Below are 7,991 nucleotides of genomic sequence, written 5' to 3' on the forward strand. Positions count from 1 at the left end.
AAAAAGGGAAAGAGATTTTTAATTAAGATTATTTGCCTATATTGTGATGATCTTTCAAAAAAATCTTATGTGCTCCATTGCATGATATTGAGGAATTCTTCCACAAAAGCCTAAAGGTACCATCACACATAACGATATCGTTGCTTTTTGTGACGTAGCAACGATATCATTAACTAAATCATTATGTGTGACAGCGACCAACGATCAGGCCCCTGCTGGGAGATCGTTGGTCGCTGGGGAAAGCCCAGCACTTTATTTTGTCGCTGGATCTCCCGCTGACATCGCTGAATCGGCGTGTGTGACGCCGATTCAGCGATGTCGTCACTGGCCGCACTTAGTAACCCGATGTTTACCCTGGTTACCGTTGTAAATGTAAAAAAACAAACACTACATACTTACATTCCGGTGTCTGGTCATGTCCCTCACCTTCAGCTTCCCGCACTGACTGGTGAGCGCCGGCCAGCCGTAAAGCACAGCACAGCGGTGACGTCACCGCTGTACTTTATGGCCGGCGCTCTGTCAGTGCGGGAAGCTGAAGGCGAGGGACATGACCAGACACAGGGAATGTAAGTATGTAGTGTTTGTTTTTTTACATTTACAACGGTAACCAGTGTAAACATCGGGTTACTAAGCGCGGCCCTGCGCTTAGTAACCCGATGTTTACCCTGGTTACCCGGGGACTTCGGGATCGTTGGTCGCTGGAGAGCTGTCTGTGTGACAGCTCTCCAGCGACCAAACAGCGACGCTGCAGCGATCAACATCGTTGTCGGTATCGCTGCAGCGTCGCTTAGTGTGATGGTACCCTTACTGCTATGATAAAATATGGTTCCTTATGGGGGCACCATGCAGGCGCACATGGGGGGCTTTTCACTCTGTTATATGCAGCTATGGGACTCTGTGTGCTGCTGAACAGCGTCTATGACCATGGTGACGAACATATGACACAGTGCTGATACGTGTAGCCATCTTCGATGACGCGCGGCGGCATGCGGCCACATTCAGAGAAGTATGGGGCCGCATGCCGAGAAGGAGATTTCATCCTTGGCTCCTGCACGGCCAGGTTCCCACACTGTTAACACTAGGACTACTGGACTCGTGACCCCGCCTAGAACTACTGAAAGGAGTCATTTTGACTCCTTGCTTGTTTTCGTTTATTTTTAGAGTTTCATTTGTGGTTATTTATTAATAATTATATTTTTTGTAATGTATTATTATTGTGAGATCCAACAGTAATGCTTTTGGGTTTTTTTTTTCTGCTTTTCTTATTTTTCTACAGAAAATAACAATAATTATAATAGACGTTTTTCAAACATTTTTTTTTATTCAAGTGCACACATATAAACAACAACTGAAGAACAAAAAGCAGAGAAAATGTAGGTGGAGGAGCATAAAAATGAAAATATGGCGCAGAATTCTCCTTCTAAACATTTGGTGTTTCGCATTTTAGGCATTGCCTTTGATTTATGGCAGTACATTGCCCACACAAAGACTTACCACAAGTCTTACAATTGCCGACAGATCTATTTTTCTTGCACTTTTCTTTGATCTGGCAAAATTTTGTTTGAACCATCACTTCTGAACATGTAGAAACTTGGGACGTGGAACCCTTTTCCCTATCTGTGACATAAGTACCACTCAACTCTCTCACAAGCGTTTGCAAAAATGCCTTGCGTGACATTTTTTGGTGGGTAATCTCCTTGAATATTATACATGCACTTATACCCGCAAAGTCTAAGGCATTTTCAAATGCATGAACAGGCCATCTCCTTGTGGATGTTCGTGTGGTATATTTTCGTGCCATCTGATCCACTACATCTACTCCATATTTTGTTTCATTGTAAAACTTTACCATTTCTGGAGTTTTTTTAGCGGAATCAGATGCAACAACAACATCTGGATGGACGGAACTCAAAATGACAACATTTTTGTTGGGCTTTCCTTGATATACTGTAAGTGTAAAATTGTCTTCATTTCTAAACACTTTAGTGTTGTACAATTCCTCTTTCATGGATTTTATTTCTTTAGGCACTTCTCGCCTTATCTTATTCAGTGTTCCCACGATGGTTGTTCCTTTGCTTTTTAGCTGTTTAGCTAATTTTAATGAAGTAAAATAATTATCGGTTGTAACATTGCGACCTTTTTTCAAAAACGGGTCCAATAACTTCATTACCACATGGTCAGCTAAACGGTCCTCAGCACGGCGTGTGTCATCTTTGCCTAGATAAGGGAAGCCATTTGCCAGATATTTGCTCTCCTTATCAACAGCTAGCCAATATTTGTGGCCATATTTATCTGGTTTGGAAGGCATGTACTGCGTGAATGGACACCTAGTTTTGCTTGGGAAAAGTTGCTCATCCACCGTTATGTATGGGCCAGGTTTGTAACACGCAATATATTTTTCAATAAACCTCTCCCACACAGTAGAAAATAGAGCAAACTTGTCCGTTTGCAGTCTCTCCGATCGAGTAGATTTCTCATCAAATCTGAGAAACCTCATAATTTCAACAAAGCGGTCCCTAGACATTGTCGCTTTGCAAAACGGTATTCCCCAGTCATTACACCAAATACTGCTAATCGAGTGACGGTTCGTGCCAGATATTCCACGAGTATAGAATATCGCAATTAATGCATCTAGCTCCTCATCAGATAGAGTAAACTGTAAATTATTGTTCCTGCATGCTTCTGCAAGCGTACAGTTCTTTGTATGTGTCAATATATATGAATCAAAAAATAAACGCCATGCGCTCAAAGGACTATCGATAATGATATTTCTTCTGGCGTATCCTGTAGGGCCAGGTGCTTCTCGAAGAATATTTTGGCTGTCATGCCTACCAGGCAAGTATTGTCCAATTTCAACAGGTTTCCATTGAATACCATCCGCTGAAACTAGTATTCCTTCAGATTCGCCTTCTCTGGTGTTTGTTGTTGCATTACCTTCGCCGCCATCGTTATCTGTTGTTCTTTCATTTCTGGGACGTTTTGCTGATTTTTTCTGTCCACGACCAGGAGGATGGTCACGAGGCAACATAACTGCATGAGCCCGATCCCCAGTTGATGTGCTTGGAATATCTGGAAAAAAGTTGATGAATATTTAGAATTTTTGTTTTGTAAGGGTCCGTGCACACTGGCTGGATTAGCGGCGGAATATCCGACCGGATATTCTCACCACAATCCGGCCCGTACCTGCCCGCTCAGGTACAGAGCGGAGTTTCATACCTGAAGCTCCGCTCCGAACCCCGGGCTGGAGCCGCTGTCTGGGACGGAGCCGTGCTCGCGCGTAAGCAAGCGCTGCTCTGTCCCTGACAGCGGCTCCAGCCCGGGGTTCGGAGCGGAGCTTCAGGCATGAGCGGGCAGGTACGGATGGCTATTCAGCCAGAATTCTGCTAGTGTGCACAGGCCCTAACTCAGTGTGTGGAAGAACAAATAAATACACATAACTACTTACCTTCTGGATTTGTTCCTTCTGAGTCTTCAGATTCACTTGATATGTTCTGAGGAATGAAATCTTCATCACTGTCAGAATCAAATACATGTTCCTGCAATTCGGATTCCGATTCATCCTCCGGTATGGATTGCAAAGTAGCCAGAATATCCTGAGGCTTTATCAAACGTCTTCTCTCCATATTCCTCACAAATTCCATAATTCTATATAGTTCCCTGCTGAAAAATAGAAATGAAATGAAAACTAAAAGAAATAATAACTGTTCTGCCACCTTCAAAAGTAGGTGGGCTGAATCAGTTGACAGACAGCTAAACTATTTCATAACAATTCATACCTGTATGAGTCTTCAGAGCTCGTATGTCTGCGTCTGTTCTCTTTGTCTCTTCAGCTGAACTGAAAGTAAAGTTACTATCCAGAATACTGTCTCCTGCTAGGACCTTAAGGTACCGTCACACTTAGCGACGCTGCAGCGATACCGACAACGATCCGGATCGCTGCAGCGTCGCTGTTTGGTCGCTGGAGAGCTGTCACACAGACCGCTCTCCAGCGACCAACGATGCCGGTAACCAGGGTAAACATCGGGTAACTAAGCGCAGGGCCGCGCTTAGTAACCCGATGTTTACCCTGGTTACCATCCTAAAAGTAAAAAAAACAAACAGTACATACTTACCTACAGCCGTCTGTCCTCCAGCGCTGTGCTCTGCTCTCCTCCTGTACTGTCTGTGTGAGCACAGCGGCCGGAAAGCAGAGCGGTGACGTCACCGCTCTGCTTTCCGGCTGACCGACGCTCACAGACAGAGCAGGAGGAGAGCAGAGCACAGCGCTGGAGGACAGACGGCTGTAGGTAAGTATGTAGTGTTTGTTTTTTTTACTTTTAGGATGGTAACCAGGGTAAACATCGGGTTACTAAGCGCGGCCCTGCGCTTAGTTACCCGATGTTTACCCTGGTTACCAGTGAAGACATCGCTGAATCGGTGTCACACACACCGATTCAGCGATGTCAGCGGGAGTCCAGCGACCAAATAAAGTTCTGGACTTTCTTCCCCGACCAGCGACAGCACAGCAGGGGCCTGATCGCTGCTGCCTGTCACACTGGACGATATCGCTAGCGAGGACGCTGCAACGTCACGGATCGCTAGCGATATCGTCTAGTGTGACGGTACCTTTAGAAAAACACCACCCTTCATTAGCATAAGATAAGAGCCTAGAGTAAACAAGCTATTTTGTTCAGCATTACACAGTAATACAAGCAGGTAAAACACAATGAAAATGTGAAAAGTTGACATGTAAATTGAACTACATCTATATGAACATCAGGGTAAATAAGACAGAGTGAAAAAATTATGCACAAAACTTTATAGCAACATTTAGTGACAAAAGGACCTCAAAATATAGTAGGGAGTCAAAATGACTCCCTTCAGTAGTTCTTGGTAAATTTTTAAAAAAACGCGCAAATTTTTTACCAAAATTATTTATTCTCACAAAATCTTTTTTCACATCATATTTGAGGAAAAGTCACCGAGTTTCAAGCCGGAATTCTGAAAAATGTAGTCACAGAAGAGAAATAAAAAACGAAAGGAGTCAAAATGACTCCATCAGTAGTTCTAGTGTTAAAAGACAGCATGAGCGTTTAGCTGTGATCGGAGGTATAAAGTTTACCTCCAGTCACTGCTGTCAGCTGATGGGACAACCGCTCCCATCATCCGACACCTGCAGCCACTAATAACAGTGAGAGCAGGAGCGTATGATGGGAGTACCCATCAACTGCTCCAGCCCTGTAAATAAATAATAAAGAAAAAAACAGCATGGGTTCCCCCCTATTTTTGATAACTAGACAGGCAAAACTCACAGTTGGCGGCTGCAACCCTCAGCTGTCAGCGTTAGCATAGTAGATTATCAAGTTTGGTTATCAAGAATAGAGGGGCTTGATAACCAGCCTTGCTGAAGCTGACAGCTGAGGGTTGCAGCCCCCAGCTGTGAGTTTTGCCTGGTTGGTTATCAAAAATACAGGGGAGTCCACACCTTTTTTTTTTTTCAAATTATTTATTTACAGCACAGGAGCGGCTGATGAATACTCCCATCCAGGTTCGGACTGGGACTAAAATTCAGTCCTGGCATTTGCAATCACACAGGCCCATGTTGTCCCCATTTCCAAGCAACAGATGGGGATATATTACTAACATTATCGTGGATGGAGGAAAGCAAGCTTTACTACAAGACCAATATTTCTAATGATACCTGTGGCTGCTGGGGCGAATGACGGAGTCAGTGTTTTTGTGCTCCAACACAACTCTTAACAGTATGAGTGTCTTGAGATCACTGATTCTGCAAACAACGTAGCAGACAAAGCAGCCCATGACCAGACAGGCCCTTCTGGCATTTGCCAGAATTGCCCAATGGCCAGTCCAGCCCTGCTCCCATCTGCCACTCCTGCTCTCACTTTTATTAGCGGCAGCAGGTATCGGATGATGGGAGACGTTGTCCTATCAGCTGACACCAGTGACTGGAGGTAAACTTTATACCTCCGATCACAGCTGAGCGCTCACGCTGTCTTTTGACAGCGTGGGAACCGTGGATCCCTGACTGGGATGATTTCACCGCCGATCAGAAGTGGTGTTTGCCGCGCTGTCATGCACATGACAGCGTGGCAAACACTGGATATTTGGGCCTCCATTCAAGTGAATGGGGTCCGGGTACTGTTCTGTTACCAGAACCCGAACCACCCATCTCTAGCCAAGGATAAAACATTTGCTGTAGTGTAGTGTAGATACTCTGTGCTGGAGGTCTGTAGGACAAAAAAAAACAGAACTCCGGCATAAAGCGTCTAGCTTTGGGACTTCCGTTAGGCCATTAGGGGATCTTTGACCTCACTTCTGGCCAGTGGAGCAGGGAGCAGTGGAATGCACTGGGGATCCATCTCTGGGGGCCCTGTGATCATCAGCAGCAACCACAGCAACCATCATCCAGTCTACTGTTCTGGGGTGTCGTGGATTTCTAATTGACCATCATTACTGATATAAGTGGGGAGGAGGCTGGGAGAGGCAAGGTCCTGTGCTATGGGTGCCGTTTCTCACCATTAGAAATAGCGACAGCTATCTTAATTTACATAAGGAGCACCATCTTGCAGCATAGTGCAGACTCCATTTCCCCACTATTACTGTTGTGCATCCTTATTAACCTCTATTTCTGCTTATTAACCCTGCCCTTTCCTAAAAGACAATTACATGTGCCATCCTGTAGTCAGTTAGGCTAGTTAACCCCTAATTGCCTGAAGAGCTAACAGGCTATCTATAATTCAATCTTCTGTCACTGCCCCCGATGGAGAACAAAAAAAAAACAAGGTTAAGCAAAGGAAGAAAAGGAAGTTTAACACAAGTTAAATAATATCAAGACCAACAAAAGAAACCGACTGACAGATGAACAAAGAAGTCAGTAAGCAGGTAAGCTAAATAATTAGTTTTTGGTTTATTAAATACACTTCTATATTACAATTATACATTTTTGCTATTTAAACCGAACATATTTTGAAAAAATTGTGGGTTTTTTTTCTTGAAGTGACACGCCACCCGAGTTATGCTCCGTTTTTTGGCAAATTTTGACACACCAAGCTCAAAAGGTTGCCCATCACTGGTCTAAGCACTAAAAAAGTCATAAATCTCAAATCCCCATAAGGAGAAGCCACACAAACTGACGAAGAATATATTCATATTGTATCTCATTAGCTGGTTTTGAATTTATAACTAAGCAATAATTCTAATAACATTTATTTTTTCGACTCATCTTTCTCCTGTATATGAGCATTAAAAAGTATATAATCCACTACAGCACTGGGAATTATGAAAAATGCTATCATTGGAAATAGCTAAATCTTAACAAATAAAAATTACAGAAAAAAATGGCATGGTTTGCACATTTGGTATGGACATTTGACAGCAAAGGGTTTACGCTATATTCAACAGCAAATCAACAAAATACCTTGAATACAAGTTTATGTTTTAATTGCAATTAATATTGCAACATTTTGACGAAAGCTTGAACCCAGCTGTTAAATATGGAACCCAGCTGTTAAATATGTATGATTGTAAGTTGTGGGAATTTGTGGATAGGGATGCAACACTAAACAACACGTGGCATCAAAATTTATTATTCTATTTGAGCATTTCAGATTCTGTAGGAGATTCCCAACATACAATTCTGGTCTCTGTTTCTTCTTACAGCCAGTATATATTTATTTTTCCTTATCTCACTCTGTTCTAAGATATATTGAACTAATGCATGCATATCATAACAATGTTTATTAGTGGAAAGAATACATGTTGGACTAAATCTTGGAACAGGAATGAAAATCCCTGGTCGGTTGTACAAATGTATCTTAAAAAATCTAACAAATATTTTTACACGTGCAGCTGGCAAGCTACTAATACATTGCTGACAATTTAGTACTTTTAAAGAAAGCTAATAACAAACATTTTTATGTGTTGCATAAATATAATAGACACCGGAGTCACAAATACTCAAACTATAAAGTGCTTTCAAGAAGTATTAATAT

The sequence above is a fragment of the Ranitomeya imitator genome, chromosome 3 (assembly GCF_032444005.1).
Source record: "Ranitomeya imitator isolate aRanImi1 chromosome 3, aRanImi1.pri, whole genome shotgun sequence".
Lineage (NCBI taxonomy): Eukaryota > Metazoa > Chordata > Amphibia > Anura > Dendrobatidae > Ranitomeya > Ranitomeya imitator.